Raw genomic sequence first — 23,784 nt, 5'->3', positions numbered from 1 at the left:
ACAAACAAACAAAAAAAGCTCCAGGTTTAGTCTGACACCAGATACGCATTATGAAAGAGATAAAGAACTGCATAGAAAGTGAGTTTAGTAACTTATTCTTAACGAATTGCATGCATTTCTTTCCCTAACAAGTACAGCCCATGTTTTGCCACCTACCTGTTCTTTCTCACATTTGTGTGTGTGAACCGAAGCAAGGCCAGTGTGGACATAGACATGCACTTGACCTCAAAACTTGGAGTTACAGAAAAATTTGGGAGCTGGTCATAGTCATAAACTGAGAATATATACAGACTTGTAAAATATAGATCTTTAACTTCTGTTGGGGCTATATCCCAATTAATCCATCATAAGTTGAAAATATCATAAATTAAAAATGCACATAATACACTTAACCTACCAAACATCCTAGCTTAGCCCAGTCTACCTTAACGTGCTCAGAACGCTTACATGAACCCTGATGCTTGTTGCCATTGTTTAGTCACTCAGTCATGTCCAACTGTTTTGCAACCCCATAGACTGTTGCTCACCAGGCTCCTGTGTCCATGGGATTCTCCAGGCAAGAATACTGGAGTGGGTTGCCATGCCCTCCTCCATGGGATCTTCCTGACCCAGGGATCAAACCTGAGTCTCCTGCATTGACAGGGGTATTCTTTATCACTGAGCCACCAGAGAAGCCCTCACATGAACCTACAGTTGGGCAAAATTATCTACCACAAAGCCTATTTTATAATAAAGTGTTGACTAGTTCATGTAATTTATTGACTACTACACCTGGAGAAGGGAATGGCAACCCACTCCAGTGTTCTTGCCTGGAGAGTTCCATGGACAGAGGAGCCTGGTGGGCTACAGTCCATAGGGTTGCACAGAGTTGGACACGACTGACTCAACTTAGCATGTATACAAGCACACTGAATGTGAAACCAGAATGACTCTCTGGGTACTGATGGTTTTAAGTGTATTTAGCCTGTACTCTTGTGACCGAGTGGCTGACTGGGAGCTGTGGCTCACTGGCTGCCCAGCACCATAAATGAGTATCCTACTGCACATGGCTAGCCACCCCTCCCAAAAAAACCCAAATACAAAATTTTAAATATGGTGTCCACTGAATGTCTATCACTTTTGCATCACTGTAAAGCCAAAAAGTTGCTAAGCCAAAGCATCTTAAGCCACGGACTGTCTGTACAACCTTAAGAGAAGACACCTGGGCAGTCAGTCTCCCCCCACAGTTCACATCAGCTCATTAGTGATTAAAACTCCAGGACCAGAAACAATTAGAGATAAGGCAATACAAGCAAATATCTCTGAGAAGGGGGAGTATATAGGGTTAAAGTCCTGTGTGTGTGTGTGTGTGTGTGTGTGTGTGTGTGCTCAGTCACTCACTCTTGTCTGACTCTTTGCTGAGCCTGCTAGGCTCCTCTGTCCATGGAATTTTCCAAGCAAGAATACTGGGATGAGGTGCCATTTCCTATTCCAAGGGATCTTCCCTACCCAGGGCTCGAACTTGTGTCTTTTGGGTCTCCTACATTGGCAGGTGGATTCTTTACCACTAGCACCACCTGGGAAGCCCCAGTTAAAGTCCTGCTGCTGCCGCTGCTCACTTCAGTCGTGTCCGACTCTGTGTGACCCCATAGACGGCAGCCCACCAGGCTCCCCCGTCCCTGGGATTCTCCAGGCAAGAACACTGGAGTGGGTTGCCATTTCCTTCTCCAATGCATGAAGGTGAAAAGAGAAAGTGAAGTCACTCAGTTGTGTCTGACTCTTAGCGACCCCATGGACTGCAGCCTACCAGGCTCCCCTGCCCAGGGGATTTTCCAGGCAAGAGTACTGGAGTGGGGTGCCATTGCCTTCTCCCAGTTAAAGTCCTACGAATATATAAATGATTGATATGATTGGAAAGGAAAAGTTGATAGGAGGACCTGGAAAAAAAAAAAAGAGTGCCAGAGACAGGAAGTACATGCCAAAGCAATCTGGGGCATACCAAACAAACGCTTGGGTTACTTCACAGTTTTCCCCAGTGATGACCTCAAACCAGTCCCAATATTAGTGACTGATCAAAGATGAGAGCGTGAGAGCTGGCCAAAATCAAAAGAAAGGTTCTTATGGGAACAGCTAGCAGAGGAAGGAGCTGTTATCAGAGTCTAAATCTCTGTTTTTCTTCTTTAGTCCATTAGAGAAGAGAAAACAGGAAAGTTTGGGGCTACTTGTATTTTATACACTATTGCATTTCACCAATAGATATTTGCTAGTTATTATAAAGTAATCAGAATTTTATAATACTTTAGTTTTAATCATAAAATACATTGACCACCTAAAAAGGCATGAAAGTGAAAGTGAAAGTGAAGTTGTGTCCAACTCTTTGCAACCCCATCTTTGTGACTTTGGAGCCTATTAGGCTCCTCCGTCCATGTGATTTTCCAGGCAAGAGTGCTGGAGTGGATTGCCATTTCCTTCTCCAGGGGATCTTCCCGACCCAGGAATCGAACCCGGGTCTCCCGCATTGCAAGCAGACACTTTTACTGTCTGAGCCACCAGGAAAGCCCTAAAAAAAAAAATAAGGCATATAAAGTAAAAATGTATTTTACCCCTTATGACATGTCAACTTCTTTGTAATCATAGGATCTATTTTTTTTAATTAGCTGGAGTACTTCTTGATTAAAACCATTCACTGTGGGACTTCCTTGGAAGTCCAGTGGTTAAGAATCTGCCAGTGCAGTGGACATGGGTTGATCCCAGACATCCTGGTCTGGGATGATTACATGCTGCAAGGCAAGTAAGCCTGAGAGCCACAACTACTGAGCCCACACGCCACAGCGCCTGAAGCCCAAGCACCCTACAGCCTGTGCTCTGCAACCAGAGAAGCCACTGCAGTAGGAAGACTGCGTACTGCAAGTAGGGAGGAGTGGTCCCATGCTCACGACAACTAAGGAAAGCCCGCACACAGCAACGAAGACCCAGCTCAGCCATAAAAAAATACATAAAAAGAATCTGCCTTCCAACGCAAGGGACTAGGGTTGATACCTGCTCGGGGAACTAAGATCCCACATGCCACAACTAGAGAAAGCCTGTGTGCTGCAACAAAGACCCAGTGCAGCCAAACCAAAGAATTTTAAATAAAACAAAAACTATTCACTGTTACCAGATCTTTTCAGTGCACATCAATCTCACTTTGGACACTATCATTCAAGGGGGAGGGGGGACTCCCAAATGAAAAAAAAAAAAAAACCATCAGAAACCTTAACTTAGAAATAAGTGAATAAAATGTATTCATGTATGAATGTTCCCAGATTTCCTCTCGGCCTGTTTCTGTACAGTCCATATTTCTAACTAACATAATATGAGACTTCTTTCCTTTGGGGGTGGGTTATTAGAATGATAGAGAAGCCAGACCAGAGTGATGAGGGCCAGGGGAAGGACCAGCCCACGATGCTGCGGTGATCTCTAAAACAAGGAGCCAGTGGGGGCATATGGAGACAGGAGAGCTGCAGGGTTTTGGCTTGTAGGCAGTTTGTGGCAGTTCAGACTTTAACTGCCTTTCCAGCAGTTATACAGTGTGAGAGAACTGGAGAATGAAGAAAGGGGATCTGTTAAGTAGTGTTATGAGTTCTGAATTGGATCCCCTGTGATTTTTCTTTGAGAGACAACATGAAAATTGGTACTCATCTTTAAAATTACTTTGGGCAGTGTTACGTGCTACTCTGTAGAAACTGAGCTACATGGGGACCCAGAATGATTAGGGAAGAAATTTTTATGAGATATAATTATCACTACAGTAAATCAGAAATAACCCCAAATGCCTCACAATAGTGAATCAGCTCAGCAACATGATAAGAGAAAATATGGCATTAAGGATGCATGGGGGCTTTGGGAGTGAGGCCATTCAGAGTCTCACTAAGAATCTCTTAATTTCTTCCTTTATACATTGATTGAATAATTATATCTAAATTTAGAGTTACTGGGAAGATTAAATAAATGAAAATATGTATAAAATTCCTAAAAGAGTGTATGACTCATTGTACTCATGGTAGCTAATATTATAAACAGTGGTCCCCAAACTGTTTGGCACCAGGGACCAGTTTCATAGAAGAGAATTTTTCCATGGACTGGGGGAACAGGCAGGGAGGGATGGCTTTGGGGTGATTCAAACGCATTACATTTTGTTGTACTTCAGTTGCTCAGTCATGTCTGACTCTGCAACTCCATGGGCTGCAGCATGCCAGACTTCCCTGTCCTTCGCCATCTCCTGGAGCTGGCTCACACTCACCTCCATTGGTTCAGTGATGTTTTCCTACCCTTTGGTCCTCTGTCGTCCCCTTCTCCTCCTGCCTTTAATCTTTCCCAGCATCAGTCTTTTCTGATGAGTTGGCTCTTCGCATCTGGTGGCCTAAGTATGGAGTTTCAGCTTCAGCATTGGTCCTTCCAATGAGTATTCAGGACTGATTTCCTTTAGGATTGGCTGGTTTGATCTCCTTGCAGTTCAAGGGACTCTCAAGAGTCTTCTCCAACACCACAGTTCAAAAGCATCAATTCTTCATCGCTCAGCCTTCTTTATGGTTCAACTCTCACATCCATACATGACTACTGGAAAAACTACAGCATTACATTTATTGTGCACTTTATTTCTAATGTGATGCCACTGCTGATCTGATCAGAGGTACCAATGGGTCTGTGGCCCAGAGATTGGGGACCCCTGTTATAAAATATCACAGTGATATTAAAAATAACAAGCACTAGGGGTAAATCATTAGATATACAATAATTAAGTTACAAAGCATAAAGTTACCATGTTTGTACATTGACAAGGACAGGAAGCACATTTTCAAAGATTGAGGTCAGCTTAATTATTTTCAGGGATGCCCAGGAGAGAACAGGCTCAGATTGAAGAACAGTGATTTAGAATGAATATAAAAGGACATTAGGGTTATAAAGCGCTGAAGAAATCTATAAAAGAAAACATTCAAACCTTTTCCTCTAGAGATTAAAAAGATAATTACATTGGTTTCTCATTTATTTCCCTGATTATAGCAGTCAAAGATAATTTATATTTGGCTTTGATAGGTGTTCTTTGCCTCGGGGGTTTCTCCTTTCTAATTGTGTTTATTTAGTCTAATAGAAAATGAATTTGCATTCCTTGAACTTCTACCAGTTGAAGGTGGGTAGATGACTGATAAGAATGCTTAACAACTGTGGGAAATCCCCTTGGAATTTAAAAGGTGCTGGGAATAATCCAAAAAGTAGATAATCCATGGAAGAATTAACTGTACATGAATTTGGTAATTGCCCAGTATCTTTCTCTTTTTTTTTAAAATTTCTAAATTGAAGCATTGTTATTTTACAATGTTTTAGGTATCTATCATAGTGATTTATATATGTATACACATACACACACACACACACACACACATTCTGTTTTAGATTCTTTTCCACTGTCGGTTATTATAAGATATTGGATATAGTTCCTTGTGCTATACAGTAGGTTCCTGTTTTTTTTTTTTCAAATATATTATATATATATATATATAATATATATATATATAGTAGTATATATATCTGTCCCACATCTCTTGCTTCAGCTCTTCAAGAAAAAAGAGCCATACCGTCACAGCCAGGGATCTAATGTGTGAGACAAGGGAGCAGCTAGGACCATTTTCTTATCCTAGTACCATGTATGATACCTCATTTTACAGTTATGTTATGTTAAGTCACTTCAGTCGTATCCGACTCTGTGTGACCCCATAGACAGTAGCCTACCAGGCTCCTCCATCCCTGGGATTCTCCAGGTAAGAACACTGGAGTGGGTTGCCATTTCCTTCTCCAATGCATGAAAGTGAAAAGTGAAAGGGAAGTCGCTCAGTAGTGTCCGACTCTTAGCGACCCCATAGACTGTAGCCTACCAGGCTCCTCCGTCCATGGGATTTTCCAGGCAAGAGTACTGGAGTGGGGTGCCAGTTCCTTTTTAATATTAATATCATATAATTAGTATACAACATTGTGCTATATTATTTTATGCTATACTATCTTATATGGCCATCACTGGTGACTCAGTGGAAAAGAATACGCCTGCCAAGCAGGAGACAGGGGGTCAATCCCTGGGTCAGGAAGATCCCTTGAAGAAGGAAATGGCAACTCGCTCCAGTATTCTTGCTTGGGAAATCACATGGACAGAGGAGCCTGGTGGGTTTACAGTCCACGGGGTCTCAAAAGACTCAGACACGACTTAGTGACTAAACAGCAACAATACTATCTTATATCATATCACAATTATATTTTATTGTTACTTTTAATGCCTTTTGGGATTTCTTGACAATAGGATTGTGAAAATCCAATTTTCGGAGTAGTTGTTACAAGGATTCTTGCTGCACTTTCAAGATGTGAGGACCATTGCTAGGGCATCAGCGCCACTCATCTCACACCAAATGGCAAGGAAAGGAAAGTTTTCAGGCAGTGAGGTCAAGATGAAGGAAGAGGATTGTTATCTTTTTGCTTTTTGGTTATATTATCTTGGGCTTCACTGGTGGCTCAGCTGGTAAAGAATCTGTCTGCAATGCAGGAGGCCTGGGTTTGATCCCTGGGTTGGGAAGATCCGCTGGAGAAGGAAATGGCAACCCACTCCAATATTCTTGCTTGGAAAATCCCATGGACAGAGAAACTTGGTGGGCTGCAGTTCATGGGGTTGCAAAAGAGTCAGACACGACTAAGCATGCATACATGGCTAAATATAAAATACTTTTTGGATTGTCTATCATTTAATAGGTTTCACATTACATCTTGCCCCTTACTATCCAGATTGGTTTTAAAAGTGACTTTACTTCTAATATGAGATTGAGCTTTAAAGCCAATACTTGACTCCTACAATGAAAATCCCAAGTAATGGTAAGTTTAAAAATCAGTATCCTTGGGCTTCCCTGGTGGCTCAGTGGTAAAGAATCTACCTGCCAACGCAGACAACATGGGTTTGATCCCTGATCTGGGAAGATCCTACATGCAGTGGAGCAACTAAACCCGTGTGCCACAACTACTGAGCCTGTGTTGATCCCACACGCCACAACTTAAATGAGAAGGCTCTAGAGCCCAGGCTCTGCAACAAGAGAAGCCCTGGCAATGAGAAGCTTGCACACCACAACTAGAGAAAAGCCTGTGCAGCGAGGAAGACTCACAGCCATAAATAAAGGAAAATTTAAAAAAAACTTGTATTCTTGCTTCTCTCCTTTTTTAATTGAAAATGCATTCCTTATGCTATCAATCTGTTATATTGTTCATAAAACACACAGACAAATAAAGCCTAAAATGGAGAGAGAAAACTGAATAAAAATAAACTGGAAATATTCCCTTCAAACTTAATTCCCGTGGCTTTCATGGAGGTATAAAGATTACCATATGATCTAGTGAATTTATGGAATAAGTTTGTTGTTGGGCAAAAGAGAAAAACCAGTATCATTTATTCATTTAGAAAATATTTATTAAATGCCTGATAACATCAAGCAATGCACAACAAGGAGCATGGTAAAACCATGCCTGACCCTGTAGTTTGGCTGATTGGAGTAGAGAGATAGTTAGTGATCTTTGCAAATATCAATGACCTTTGAAATACATGCTTCTATTAGTTATGGTAAAAGAAAAGAATTAACTTTGAAAAAAGATCTTTTCAAAGTTAGTTATGGTAAAAGAAAAGAATTAACTTTGAAAAAAGATCTTTTCAAAAGTTTGAAGACCTTGAATTTTATCCAAGGTGATATTTAAAATGTTTAACAACTGACAATGCTACCAACCAATCAAAGTAGACAGAGGCTGGTCAGCCATACCAATGAATTCTGCCTGAACATTAGCCCTGGTTTTATTAATTTATGGATTTCCATCCATAGTAAGTAGAATGAAAATGCAAATATAGTCATTTTAAATATGTCCCTTTTTATTTTATCTATTTGCTTTTTTTATAAGTCTCTTTTTTAAGTTGTTGGTAACAAAGTTGGTTTAAAAACACAAATACAATATGAGAAAAAACTTAGCTAGATTTTAAATTTCGGGTATTTCTCATTTTGCCATTTTTAGTGAATTTATTTTATAAAATTTTATTATTATTTTGAATAGATATTACCTTCACATGATTAAAAACATTCACATGATTAAAAATTCAAAAGACACAAAAGGCTCTCCAGGTAAGAATCTCTTCCACCCTTTAGACAGTTTTCCTGTCCGAAGGAAATCAATATTGCCCCTTTTCTTGTAAAAGTAAAGTGAAGTTGATCAGTCATGTCCAACTCTTTGCGACCCCATGACTGTAACTTGCCAGGCTCCTCTGTCCATGGGGTTTTCCAGGCAAGAATACTGGAATGGGTTGCCATTTCTTTCTCCAGGGGATATGTAAAGTCTTCCAGAAACATTGTGTACATGACTTTTTTTTTCCTTCTTTAGGTTAGTAAATATCTTTAGACTGGAGCTTGTAGACCAGCACAGAAAAGAAGTGGTGACTAAATCAGACAAACAAGAACAGTAAGATACAGAGCTTTATGATGGATTGAATGTTTATGTCACCCCTAATTCCTAAATAGAAAGCCTAATCCTGTGGTAATGACCCAGGGAGGTGGGGTGGGGCCTTTGAGAGGATTAGGTCATGAGGGAGAGCATTCCTATATGGGATTGCGAGCATCCATGCTCAGTCGCTCAGTTGTGTCTGATTCAGGCTTCTCTGTTGATGGGATTTCCCAGGCAAGAATACTGGAGTGGGTTGCCACTTCCTATTCCAAGGGGTCTTCCTGACCCAGAGAGCGAACCAGAATTTCCTGATTGGCAGCGGATTCTTTACCACTGAGCCACCAGGGAAGCCCTCATGAATGGGTTTAGTGTCCTTTATTAAAGAGACTACAGAGTGACCTGTTAGCCCTTTCGTCATGTGAAGACACATGGAGAGTCTCTGAGCCAGAAAGCAGGTTCCCACCAGACACCGAGTCTGCTAGCACCTTGATCTTGGACTTTCCAGCCTCTAGAACTATGAGAAATATTTTCTGCTGTTTATAAGCCCCCGCCCCCACCAGTGTTTTGTTATAGCACCTGGAATGGACTAAGACATATGGAAAAATGAATCTCAGTAACTCACAGGGTAGGCTTTTCTGTCTACTGCTATATTCTGGGGCAAAGATGCTCCCTTAAAAGGAAAGAAGGCTTTGACTGTATGCTTTAAAGATGGACTATTTAAAGTTCATTATATACATCTAGACTTAAAGAAATCAAAGCATAATATTTTAAAAGGCATCCTGATTTGTTTTTTTAAATGAAGGTACAATTCATACACCACCCCACCCAGCATTTTCATATATTCACAAGGCTGCAGAGCCAGCACTGCTGTCTAATTTCAGAACGTTTCCATTACCCCCAAATAAAGTCCACACCCATTACAGTCAGTCTCTCCTCCCCTGCTCCCTGGCCCCTAGAAACCACTCAGCTATTTTCTGTCTGTATGGATTTGTCTATTTTGAATATGTCATATAAATGGAATCATATACTAGATGGCTTCGGTGTCTGGTTTCTCTCACTCAGCCTACTATGTTCAAAGTTTATGTTGTAGCATATATCAGTACTTCATTCTTTTTTCTTGCCCGTGCTTTTTAAAATTTAACCATTTTTAAGTGTACAGTTCAGTGACATGGTGCACACTTACATTGTTGTGCAACATCCCCACCATCCGTCTGCAGAACTGTTTTTAAAACTCAAGCTGAAACTCTACCCATTAAATAACGTCCCTATTTCTTCATAACCTCTATTTTACTTTCTTTCTCTGTGAATTTGCCTATTTTAAGAACTTCATAAAAGTGGAATCAAACAATATTGGTCCTTCTGTGTCTGGTTTATTTCACCTAGCACAATGTCTTCAAAGTTCATTCATGAGTAGCTTGAAACGGAACTGCCTTTGACTTTAAGGCTGAGTACTATTCCATTGTTTGGCTAGACCCCGTTTTGTTTATCCATTTCTCACCAAGTGGACATTTGGGTGTTTACATTTTTGACGATTATGAATAATGCCACTGTGAACGTTAGTGTACACATTTTTGTATGACCATGTTTCCAGTTCTCTTGGGTGGAAGAGGCTCTCAATGAGACTGTAGAGGAATTTGATGAATAATACACATTAGCCAGAGATGGATAGAGTAAGTCCCCTCATACAAACATTTCAGTTTCGAACTTTCAAAGATGGAATGTGTGTTCGCATGTCCAATCACATTTGTTCATGTGTCTGGCGTGCACGGTCATGTGTGTCCATCCTCTACAGGTGGCTGTGCTTTTTGTACTTTACAGTACAGTAGAGCAGTTTTTTAATTTCAAGCCCAGGATGTCTGGAAGCAAGCTTACAAACAGCAGGTGTACCCAGTTGTGTTAGTTGGGTACCGAGGCTGACTTTGTTGGATTTACAATCAAATGGGACCTATGAATTCACTTTTGGAACAGAACTCATTCATGCAGAATGGACTTACTGTACTTTGATCATGGACAATGGTCATTGAGACTGTGTTTCCTTTGAAGTGTGAAAGTAACTTAGATATGGATATATAGATTTGTATACATTCCTTTGTTAATGTTCTTTTTCATTATGGTTTATTCCAGGATGCTAGATATAGTTCCCTGTGCTATATGGTAGGACCTTGTTGCTTAGCCATTCTAAATGTAATAGCTTGCATCTACCAACCCCAAACTCCCTGTCCATCCTGCTCCCTCCTCTTCTCCCGCTTGGCAACCACAAGTCTGATCTCTGTGTCTGTGAGTCTGTGTCTGTTTTGAAGGTAGGTTCATTGGTGCCACAGTTTAGATTCCACATATAAGTGATATTCATATGGTGTTTGTCTTTCTCTTTCTGACTTAGAATCCAGTATACTTTAAATAGTTACCCATTTTCCAAGCAGAGCTCTTCTTTCTTCAAATACCTACAATTGAAAAAAAAAAGATGGAATGATTTCATATTTTGTGGTTCAAAATACCCATTAAAAAGACATCATTAGGACTTCCCTGATGGTCCAGTGGTTAAGTATCTGCCTGCCAATGCAGGGGACATGGGCTCAATTCTTGGTTCCAAAAGATTCCACATGCCTCGGTGCAACTAAGCACATGTGCTACAAGAACTGAAGCCTGCATGCCCTAGAGCCCCTGCTCCCCAACAAGAGAAGCCACCATAATGAGAAGCCTGCTCACCGCAGCCAGAGAGTGGCCCCTGCTTGCCAAAACCAAAGAAAGCCCGTGCACAGCAATGAAAACCCAGCACAGTCAAAAATAAAATAAATAAATTTAAAAAAGAGACATCATTAAAGGATCAATCACTAAATATTGCCAGTCTTTTCCATTTTATCAACTGAGTATAAAAAGACAGATTTTGTACCTGAAAGGGTAACTTTATTTATAACTTGGGCAAACTTTCCTTTTTCTCAGTTTCTCCATGTGAGACAATTCATCTTAGAGAATAAATAATTTTTCAAAGGCAAGAAATAAGAAAAGAATGGAACTATAAAGTGAAATCATTTTTGGAATTTGAAAGGTGATGACAAAACTGACAAAGGAAAAATTGGAAAACGGACAACCTCCCTCCAAATATTTCAGCATGACTAGTATTAGAACTTGTGAAATTTATGAGTGAGCAGCTCTGTTTTTTTATTTCATGAGTTCACATACCAGTGGGTGTACATTACATATATGTTTGCATATGTGCACCTCTGGGCTTATAGCTCAGTGTTTATCTGTATAGGTTTGTTGTTATACACCATTGAGGACAGAAATTGTGTCTTATTCACCTTGACTTCTCCACTGCAGAGTGCTGTACATGGCATATTACAGGTGCTCAAGCTTGCTGGAATGAATGAATATGCTTGTGACAAATGAATATCCTTTGGATGTATCGCTACCATGTGAGTGTATTTACATATTAGTGGAGAGGTGTTTTCCTGAGCTTCAGTCACTTGTGTATCTATCTGAATGGGTGAGGAAGGGACAACTCGAGTGAGAAGGTTTGGCAGAGGAGGGCAAGCTGGAGCCAGGAAGCAAGAGACAGCAGGTAACAGGTGTGACTGTCTCTCTGGCGCCCACCCTGTGCTCTGCCGGCTTTCAAAATCGGGCTCCATGTTTTCCCTTCCTCCTGGCACTTTCTAAATTCTCTCACCCTGTCAGAACATTCCTATTTAGAAACTAGCTCAGGGCTATTTCTTCCCTTTTGTGGAGGAGGATGAGGAGCTGGTTTCATGCTTCCAACAGATCTGTTTTCCTTCCTTTTTTTAGACTCTCAAATTCTGCTTTCAAAGGGCAGGCAAAATGGAGACTGAAATAGTTGATTCAACAACAACCTCAAGGCCTGTAAAATGCCGTCTTTGCTACTAACCAGGGAATATCATATATCACAGGTAGACACTTTTTATTCTTTAGAGAAGAAGAAAAAGAATACGATTTTCCCCTCCCTCCTAATTAACTGCCCCCTGGGCTACTAGGACCCTCAAATAACAGTGACAGATAATCTCAGAATTTCTAGATTACAATAGAAGAGGGGATTTCCCTGGTGGTCCAGTGGTTAAGACTCTATGTTTCTGCTGCAGAAAGCAAGGGTTCAATCCCTGGTTGGGCAATTAAGGTCCCGCAGGCCAATGGAGTGGTCAAAACAAGCAAACAAAGAAAAAGAAAATAGAAGAAAGCCTACAAAATAAATTTTTAAAACCTATAGAATTTTTCAGAAGACTGAAAAATCAGGATTCAGGGCTTTCATGGTGGTCCAGGGGATAAGAATCTGCCTGCCAATGCAGGACATACAGGTTCCATTCCTGGTTGGAGAAGATTCCACATGCCTCGGGGCAGCTAAGCCAGTGATCCGCAGCTATTGATCCCATACGGCCTAGAGTCCACATACTGCAGCTAGAGAGTAGCCCCTGCTCGCTACAACTAGAGAAAGCCCTCGTGCACCAACGAAGACTCAGTGCAGCCAAGAAAAAATAAAGAATAACAAAAAAAGAGAAAAATCAGGATTCACACATTTTCTGAACCCTTCTCTTGTGTCTAACAAAGTCCTATCAAGCATCTAATTCCCCTCCTAAGTCTAGGGCACCAGCAATTTTCTGGCACCCACTAGTCTCACTCTTCCCAACTTCTCCTCCACTTGCAGCCCGTGCTCCACCTGGCCTTTTTAGGATTCACTATTGCCCGCCAGGTGATTCTGTTCATTTTCTCTTTCCAGGTAGATTGCAGCTACTTTCCCTTATATGATCCACAGGTTCCAGGGGAAGTTCTCAACAAAACACCTGCTGACTGAACAATAACAAGAGATTCAGATGTCATAGAATTTTAGGGCTAAAAGGAATCTTAGGATCTTTTTGTTCACTTTTTCTGTTTTAGAGAGGATAAGCAGAGGCCCAAAGGGTTACCTTTATAGATTTTAAAGAAAAATCATTGGTTCCAGACTGTATGTTCAGCTGAACAATATACTTGGTTCCTCACTAAAAAGCCATGTGGTGCAAGCATGCTTAGTCATGTCCAAATCTTGGAGACTCCATGGACTGTAGCCCGCCAGGCTCCTCTGTCCATGGGATTTCCCTGGCAAGAATACTGGACTGGGTTGCTATTTCCCACTCTAGGGGAATCTTCCTGACCCAGGGATCAAACCCATGTCTCTTGCATGTCCTGCATTGACAGGCAGATTCCTTATCACTAACACCTAGGAAACCCTGCTAGAACCATGGTCTTTCTATTCTGACCCCCAACCTTGATCTTCCCTATTCTGACCTCAAGCCCTACATTCTCAATGAATTGCTGCCCATGGTTTGACCTGACAGTGGGAAAAAAAAACAAAAAACAAAAAACAATTAGGTCCCAGGATGACAACCTCCTTTCAAAAGGAGGTTGGGAGGACCATTGTGGTGTCCAATGACAACAGAAGGCATCAGAAAGAAAGGGGCACTGACTTGAAGGGGTGTGGAGAGTCAGCAAGAAAGTGGCAGGGGGACTTCCCTGGTGGTCTAGTGGCTAAGACTCCAAACTCCCTATGTAAGGGCCCGAGTTCCATCTCTGGTCAGGGAACTAGATTCCACTTGCTGCAACTCAAAAGATTCTACACGCCACATCTAGAGATCCTGCATGCCGTAATGAAGACCCAGTGGAGTCAAACAAATAAATAAAATAAATATTTAAATAAATAAATAATAAATAAAGTCAGTCATTGATAATAAAATCAAATAAAGAGGGTAGGAGATAGGGTCTTTAGAGGGCCAATGACCAAGTCTAAGCAGAGTCCAAGCAAATCCAGTTCTTCACCAAAAGGCGATTAGAGTCAGGTAGGAACTGATAGGCATGAGGGGCAGAAAGAGAAGCACTAGACAAACTCAGATCTGGTTCTGACTCTATCCTTGACAAGAAGTATAATTTGGAACAAATTATTTAACTTTCAGGCCCTCAGGCAGACTCAGAATCTTATAGTCTCTGGTTGGGAGCAAGTCTTCATTCTAAGGATTTGCAATCAGATTTTTGATCTTAAAAACTTGGAAGAGGGTTGGAAGGATAAATTGGGAGTTTGGGATTAACATATACAAACTGCTATATATAAAATAAATAACCAACAAGGATCTACTTATAGTACATACACTACTCAATATTGTGTAATCACCTGTAAGAGAAAGAATCTGAAAAAGAATAGATATGTATAACTGAATCCCTTTGCTGTACACTTGAAACTAACACAGCATTGTAAATCAGCCATACTTCAATTAAAATAAAATAAGAGCCTGGAAACAGTATCACTTCAAGTGGAAAACATAAGAGAGAATCGTCTTTCCTTGCAGAAGGCTGCAGTTTGTTTACATCACAGTTTACTCAGAGCCTGCTGTTAAGTCAAAATCCCATGGTTGTTATTTTAGTCTGTTGACACTGTGGTTGCATATTCCACCATGTGACATCATTACCATGGAGGCATAAGACATTTTGGGGCTCCTAAATTTTGACCAATGGATGGTGGTTAGGTGCTTTTTCTCAGAACACCCTTTTAACTACTTGTTTACTATACTACATGTGTAAACCATATTAAAAAAAAACTTGATCACTTTCAATTAAAACACTAGATGTTAAAAAAAAACCCTAGACAGCAAAGAAATACATGCTTATAAAACATTCCTCCTCTCAAAGTTTTCACAAGGCCCGAATTATCTTGTAATCTGATGATGCTATAATTTTGGCATCTACATTTGAATTCAATCTCTCTGCTTAAAGCCTCTTGTGAAGTTAAACTCCTATGAGGTTTATTTTAGACTGAAACCGTTTCATATTTTTCATTTTACTACAGAATAGAAAAAAGGCAAAATCAAAACAAAAGCCAGGGACTTCCCTAGTGGTACAGTGTTTAAGATTCCACGCTTGCAATGCAGTGTGCCTGGGTTCTATCCCTGGCCAGCAAACTAAAATCCCATATGCTGTGCAGTGTGGCCAAAACAAAAAAAGAGGACCTCAAAATTACACTGATCATTGGCAAATGTCCTGTTGTAGAAGTGTAGAAAAGCCCCTGAAGTTATCGTATGGACACGGTCTGCCCAGCTGTAAACTTCAGATCAGATCAGATCAGATCAGTCGCTCAGTCGTGTGCGACTCTTTGCGACCCCATGAATCGCAGCACGCCAGGCCTCCCTGTCCATCACCAACTCCCGGAGTTCACTGAGACTCACATCCATCAAGTCAGTGATGCCATCCAGCCATCTCATCCTCTGTTGTCCCCTTCTCCTCTTGCCCCCAATTCCTCCCAGCATCAGAGTCTTTTCCAATGAGTCAACTCTTCGCATGAGGTGGCCAAAGTACTGGAGTTTCAGCTTTAGCATCATTCCTTCCAAAGAAATCCCAGGGCTGATCTCCTTCAGAATGGACTGGTTGGATCTCCTTGCAGTCCTAGGGACTCTCAGGGGTCTTCTCCAACACCACAGTTCAAAAGCATCAATTCTTCGGTGCTCAGCCTTCTTCACAGTCCAACTCTCACATCCATACATGACCACAGGAAAAACCATAGCCTTGACTAGACGGACCTTTGTTGGCAAAGTAATGTCTCTGCTTTTGAATATGCGATCTAGGTTGGTCATAACTTTCCTTCCAAGGAGTAAGCGTCTTTTAATTTCATGGCTGCAGTCACCATCTGCAGTGATTTTGGAGCCCCAAAAAATAAAGTCTGACACTATTTCCACTGTTTCCCCATCTATTTCCCATGAAGTGATGGGACCGGATGCCATGATCTTCATTTTCTGAATGTTGAGCTTAGGTATCTATTTTTAACCCTTTTCACAGTGTCAGAATGTTAGACCTGGAAGGGGCCTTTGAGGTCATCTGATCCAAGCCACTCAATTTCCAAAGGCAGGTAGTAAAGATCAGAGGCATAAGAGACTTGCTGAAGTCAAGCAGGAGATTATTTAGTATAGCTGGTCTGGAACCTGTGTTTTTCAATTCTCAGCATTACTGTTCTTTGCTCGTTTTTACTTATATTTGTTTTTTAAATTGTTAAATATCATTGCACTGTATACGGTAAAAAACAAAAACTCTCTCTTCCAACAGACTTCCCTCCCATTCTTCCATGTCGTCCAGCTTTTTACGGGAAACCACTATTGACAGTTGGGCTTCTCTGGTGGCTCAACCGGTAAAGAACCCACTTGCCAATGCAGGAGACATAAAGAGACATGGGTTTAATCCCTGGGATGGGAAGATTCCCTGGAGGAGGGCATGGCAACCCACTTTAATATTCTTGCCTGGAAAATTCCATGGACAGAGGAGCCTGGAGGGCTACAGTCTGTGGTTGCAAAGAGTCAGACAAGACTGAGCACATGTGCACACATTATTAACAGTTTGCTGTATACATATGCAAATTTCATGTGTGTGTCTAAGTACTGATACATTCATTCACATACATATGAGTATATACACGGGCCAAGATTTTTTTAATTTGTATTTTATTTAATTTTTATTGAATTATAATTGACATATAATATAATGTTAGTTTCAGGTGTACAACATAGTGATTTGACAGTTTTTTAATTTTAATTATTTTTTTATTGAAGGATTTTGCTTGACAGAATTTTGTTGTTTTCTGTCAAACCTCAACATGAATCAGCCATAGGTATGCATATATCCCCTCCCTTTTGAACCTCCCTCCCCTCTCCCTCCGCACCCCACCCCTCTAGGTTGATACAGTGCCCCTGTGTGAGTTTCCTGAGCCATGCAGCAAATTCCCATTGCCTATCTATTTTACATATGGCAGGCTAAGATTTTTGAAAATACTTTTACTCCAAACTAGAACCTAACTAAACCAAAATAAAAATGGACGGGGGCGGGGGGGGGGTGGTGATAAAATGGCAGTTCTGAACAACAAAATAAATATCATTTCTAATAGAAATTGTTATTTCTTTTATCATTTCTCATCTACAAATTATCATGAAATTTTTAAACATTTTTATTTATTTGACTGCACTGGGTCGTAGTTGTGCCATGTGGGTTCTTTAGCTGCAGCATGCAAACTCTTGTGGCATGTGGGATCTAGTTTCCTGAACACATGGAACCCAGGGCCCCTGCATTGGGGGCACAGACTCTGAGCCACTGGGCCACCAGGGAATTTCCTAGAAATTCTCATAAAATTTGACAAAAGCTATTCAGGCTTCCCAGGTGGAGCCAGTGTTAAAGAACTCACCTGCTGGGACTTCCCTGGTGGTCCAAGGGCTAAGACTCCATGCTCCCAATGCAGGGGGCCTGGGTTTGATTTCTGGTCGGGGAACTAGATCCCACATGCTGCAACTAAGGGTTCACATGCTTCAACAAAAATTGCAACCAAATAAACTAAAAAAAGAAAACTCACTTGCTAATGCAGGTGATATAAAGGACACTGGCTTCGATTCGTGGGTCATGAAGATCCCTTGGAGGAGGTCATGGCAACCTACTCCAGTATTCTTGCCCAGAGAATCCCACAGACAGAGGAGCCTGGCTGGCTATAGTCTGTGGGGTCTCCAAGAGTCGGACACAACTCAGTGACTAACACACGTGAAGGGTTCTCAGTGCTATGCATGGGAGGTAGGGTCGAATTTATCCCTTGGAGCAGTCTGTTATCAGTTTTGCTTCATAGGATTAGTTTGGTATTTTAGAAAGATCGTTCTGGGACCAGAACAGAGGATGGATTAGAGAAAGTGAAACCAGCTGAGGGGTTAATGCAATGCGCCAGGTGAAGGGGGCTGTGTGTGAACTGAGAACATGGAGCTGGAAGTGCACAAGTCAAAGGAGAAGAGGGGTCTGGATGAAGAGACCTAGGAGGAAGACTCACAGAACCTGAAAACCACTGGATATGGAGGTGAAGGGGAGCTAGTAGATACTCCACCTTCTCATCTCCTAAATCTTTTTAAAAATATTTATCAGTTTATTTGGCTGTCCTGGGTCTTAGTTGCAGTACACAAGGTCTTCAGTTGCAGTATGTGGGACTGAACTCCCTGGCCAGTGATAGAACCTGGGCCCCAGCCCTGCGAGCAGAGAGTCTTAGCCACTGGACCATCAGGGTAGTCCCTAAGATCTTTCTTTCTAAGCAGGAACTCTATCTCCTGCCAACTCTGGCCATATAACTGGGGCTCAATTAAAGTTTTCTTTCTTTTTGTTCTAAATTTATGTCAGTTTTTTCAATTAAAAAATTTGAAGAAATCCTTCATTTTGTTATTTTTTATTCACTACACAGTCCTAAGCAATTCCTGTTCATGTTTTGATTACCAAAATTTTAATGCTTTTTTTTCTTCCTTTAAAGCATGATTTCAACTAATAAAATAGTTGTTATTACTCACCTGGTCATTCAAAAGCTGATGGTTTAGGGGTGTCCAGGTGCTCATCTTTGTCTGCATTTTGGGACCATTTGTATTTTTTGGAGGTGCAAATGCCATGATGAAATAACTGGATATTCTTCTGAAAGAAAAACTACACCTGCAGAAGAAATGAATCATACAATCTTCAGAATACTAAAAATACTAATACCATATAATCTTTTTTAGTACACTGGGACAGGGACTAGGGGTAGAGTAACATTTACTGGGAGTATTTTATATGTCAGGCACTTAATAGGTTTTCTCAATTAAAACCCATAACAATATGGTAAGGTGGTGGGTTTTAGCTCATTTTACAGATGAAGAAAATGAGGCTCACTGAAGTCACATGCTTTGCCCAGAGTTATACAGACAGTAGGTGGTGAAACAGGGAATCAGACCCAGGTCTGTTTAACTCTGTTTGATTTTCATTGGACCAAGGGGAAAAATCAGAATCACTCTTAGCTAAGAACATACCATAGTGGTCAGAAAGAAGTATTTATAAAATCACCGTGCAATCTGAATTACTCCATTGTCCCTTGTGACCTCCTTCTTCCTCTGTTACCTTTCTGACATCTAGCTAACAAGGGCTCTAGCTTGCTACCATATTTAAGAAGTAGAATAGTACAATGGACAAGGCCAAGAATTTACATATGGACAGATTTGGGTTTATTGGGGAAAATATACAGTGCACCCAGTACTGTATATGTCTGCCTTCATTTTTGTGGCCTCACGGCACATGCGATCTCAATTCTCCAACCAGAGATGGAACTCACATCCCTTGTGCTGGAAACATTGAGTCTTAACCATGACTGCTGTTGTTCAGTCACTAAGTTGTGTCCAACTCTTTGCAACTCCATGGACTGAAGTACATCAGGCTTCCCTGTCTTTCACTATCTCCCAGAGTTTGCTCAGACTCATGTCCATTGAGTTAGTGATGCCATCCAACCATCTCATCCTCTCTTGCCTCCCTTCTCCTCCTGCCTTCAATCTTTCCCAGCATCAGGGTCTTTTCCAAGGAGTCGGCTCTTCGCATCAGGTGGCCAAAGTTTTGGAGCTTCAGCTGCAGCATCAGTCCTTCCAATGAATATTCAGGGTTGATTTCCTTTAGGATTGACTCATTTGATCTCCTTGCTGTCCAAGGGAGTCTCACAGGTCTTCTCTAGTCCCACAATTAAAAAGCATCAATTCTTCAAAGCTCAACCTTCTTTAAGATCCAATTCTAACCATTGGACAGCCAGGGAAGTCCCTATGTCTGCCTTCATTGGATTAAAGCACTCTAATTTCCATGAGGGATTACTTTTCCCTCAGTGTTTAGGGTCTGCTGGGTTGGTTAATCAAGGTGGCCTCCCCTTGCCCAGTCATGAGACTAAGCTAGGCCAGGTAACTGATGCTGGCTTATCCTTGCTTTACAGCCAAGGTGATCATTCAAAATACTGTAGATGCTCTGAGTAGACTGTTAAGCTGTTCTTAGACTCTTCTTGTAGGGGCTTCCTAGGTGGTGCTAGTGGCAAAGAATCCGCCTGCCAATGCTGGAGACGTAAGAGATGCAGGTTTGATCCCTGGGTCAGGAAGATCCCCCGGAGGAGGCCATGGCAGCCCACTCCAGTATTCTTGCCTGGATAATCCCTTGGACAGAGGACCCTGGTGGGCTATGGTCCACAGGGTCACAAAGAATCAGACACGACTGAAGCAAATTAGCATGCACGCATGTCCTTTCTTATCCATTTTGTGACCCACCTGATAGCCTTCAATAAATTTCACCTACATTAGCTAGAAGACCCTTCTTGTAGGGGCATCCCTGGTGGCTCAGACGGTAAGGAATCTGCCTGCAATGTGGGACACCTGGATTCGATCCCTGGGTTGGGAAGATTCCCTGGAGGAGGGCATGGCAACCCCAGTGTTCTTGGCTGGAGAATCCCCATGGACAGAGGAGCCTGGCGGGCTACAAAGAGTTGGACACAACTGAGCGACTAAGCACTCAGCACACACACGTTAGCTAGAATCTATTTCTGTTGTTTGCAACCAAAACTTTTTACATTACACAGTTTGGATCCTGGTTCTAAAACTTACTAGCTTTGAAACTTTTTGCAAGTAATCACTCAGTTGTGTCCGACTAACTCCATGGACTGCAGCACACCAGGCTTCCCTGTCCTTTACCATCTCCTGGAGGTTACTCAAACTCATGTCCATTGAGTCAGTTATGCCATCCAACCATCTCGTCCTCTGGCATCCCCTTCTCCTCCTGCCTTCAATCTTTCCCAGCATCAGGGTCTTTTCTAATGCGTGGGCTCTTCGCATCAAGTGGCCAAAGAATTGGAGCTTCAGCTTCAGCATCAGTCCTTCCAATGAGTACTCAGGACTGATTTCCTTTAGGATTGGCTTGGACAGGTACACACTACTATATTTAAAATGGATAACCAACAGGGACCCACGATATAGCACAGGGAACTGTGCTCAATGGCAGCCTGGCTGGGAGGGGAGTCTGAGGGAGAATAGATACATGTATACATATGAGTGAGACCCTTCATTGTTCATGTGAAACTACCACAACAGTGTTAATTGGTTATACTCCAACACAAAATAAAAAATTAAAAAAAAATAGCATCACCACAGACTTTCTTAGAACTTCCTGTTATTTATAGAGTTCTTCAAAGCCTGTCTTTGAAGGGGGCACAACAAAATATTTTAAGGTAAAAAATATTCAAAGCAGATTGATGGCATTTTCACTATATATCCTCAGTGTTTCTGTTTGTTTGTGCCTTCTTCCTCTCTGAAGGTATGTTTCACATCCAAAGCAGTGGTGCTGAGTTGGGGACTGCACAGGGCTCCAAAAATTATAGCAGCAAATATAAGATAATTTAAAAATATATTTATTTTTATTTATTTATCTGGCTGAGCCAGGTCTTCGTTAGGGCATGTGGGATGTAGTTCCCTGACCAAGGATAGAACCCAGGTCCCCTGGACCACCAGGGAATTCACCTGGACAATTTTTTGATCCACATGCCACAACTAAGACCTGGCACAGCCAAATAAATAAAAATAAATATTTTTTAAATTAAAAAACCATTAGTTTTTTTACTTACAGAGGATTCCCCCAAATGCTAGATCTGAAATTTTGTGACTCTCACTTGACATGTAATATTTCCTCTCAGGTTTAAATTAAAGCTAAAGATAAAGCCAATGTTTTAAAACCTCAGGGTTTTAAACCATAGAAAATATCTTCCTGCAGTTGCCTGCTGATACCACTCACCTGGAATAAGGGAAGATTAAGGAGGTTCAAATGAGCCCTCACATTCTTAGCTCCTAACAGCTAAGTTGCAAAGGTGTAAGAAATGACTTCATTACCGTATTATTAACTGGCTGCTAGAAAAACACACATGAACAAGCAAATACATAAAGCACGGTCACTGAGTCTAGATCTGCTCAGTTAAAAATCACAGATTTCCTTTTTTATTGCTATTTATTCATGTTTGATGTTTCTTCTATTTAAACTGATTGAAGTTTTGTGTGTGTGTTTTAATTTTTATTTATCTGTTTAGGCCAAGCCACTTGGCTTGCAGAATCTTAGTCCCCAACCAGGGATTGACCTGGCCCTCGGCAATGAAAGTACAGAGTCCTAACCTCTGGACCACCAGGGAACTCCTTAAACCAATTGTTTTTAATCTTTTATTTTGTTTTTTTCAGGGCCATAAAACTCTTTTTGGATATGATGAAAACTATGAATCTTCTCCCTAGAAAAATGCATATTAACATTACATTTTGCTTACACCAGGTTAAAAACTTCTGTTGTAAGCTCAGAAACTCTCTTTTCCCAGTTTGAGTAGAAAACAAACCGACTGATTCTAAGCACGATTTCTGATTAGGACAAAGTAGCTTTTCCAGGTCCTCCCTAAGGTTTTGCTTTTTTTTTTTTTTTTTCCTTCCTGGTTCTTCAGAGCTAGAAATTATTTGAATTAGGCTTTTTTTTCAAATCAACTTGAATAAAGTTTGGTTTTCAGGAGATGGGCCTGGCTGAGAAAAAGAGCCCTCTTGGTAATAGTCTTCCTGAAGCAGGCAAATGGAGGTATCCAGCCCTGGTTTTTGTCATTATCCTTTTACAGTTTTTTCCTCCATCCATTCTAGAAGATGGGTAGTGTGCATATCTGCTTGCCCACGCTGGTTCACAGTATAGACCACTCAGATGCTTTCATACAACATACAAAAAAATTACAAGACAAAGCAAGTTGCCTTCCCTCCTTCTACATACAAACCTGGCTGTTGTTTTTTCATGACCTCTTTCCCCCTTAATGGCTGTCCTTGCATGTTCCCCTTTAATTTTTCTTTGGATAAAGGGGAAGAAAAAGGGCTTCTGGCCCTTACCCCCAGTGTGTGCTTCTAGTGTCATGTTTAAAGGCAAAGATAGGTCCTCTGGTAAAGTTCCAATGGTTACACACCTCCAATCCCATCTTCAAAGCCATTCTTCACACTGTCACCATTGCACAACTTATTAGGTCTGTATTACAGGTATAAAGACAAGCCTTGACTATAATGGAGATTACAGTCTACTACAAGAGGGTTTTTTTTTTAACAAATAAAAATGTATATATTTAAGGTGATGTTTTAATATATGTACACATTGTGGAATGCTTACCACAATCAAACTATGTAACATATCCATCACCTCCCATAGTTACTGTGTGTGTGTGTGTGTGTGTGTGTGTGTGTGCATGTGTGGGTGTGTGTGCATGTGTGCGCTTCTGTGTGTGTGATTACCCTTGAGATCTACTCTTCTAGCAAATTTCGAGTATATAATATATTATTATTAACTATAGTAGCCATGATCCCTGGGCAGGAAGATCCCCTGAAGAAGTAAATGGCAACCCACTCCTGTATTCTTGCCTGGAGAATCCCATGGACAGAGGAACCTGGTGGGCTACAGTCCATGGGGTTGCAAGAGTGGGACACAACTTAGCGACTCAACTACCACCACCGTCACCAC

General features: G+C 41.2%; 1 pseudogene; it reads right to left on the bottom strand.

Annotated features, from left to right (window-relative positions):
* Positions 1–19,817, bottom strand: part of LOC129644402 (F-box only protein 16-like) — a 41,688-nt pseudogene extending 21,871 nt beyond the window's left edge.
* Positions 19,818–23,784: the final 3,967 nt, after the last annotated feature.

Source organism: Bubalus kerabau, chromosome 2 (genome assembly GCF_029407905.1).
Source record: "Bubalus kerabau isolate K-KA32 ecotype Philippines breed swamp buffalo chromosome 2, PCC_UOA_SB_1v2, whole genome shotgun sequence".
NCBI classification, from domain to species: Eukaryota; Metazoa; Chordata; class Mammalia; order Artiodactyla; family Bovidae; genus Bubalus; species Bubalus kerabau.
Note: the sequence above shows the minus strand (reverse complement) of the source record. Positions and strands in the feature narration are given on the sequence as shown.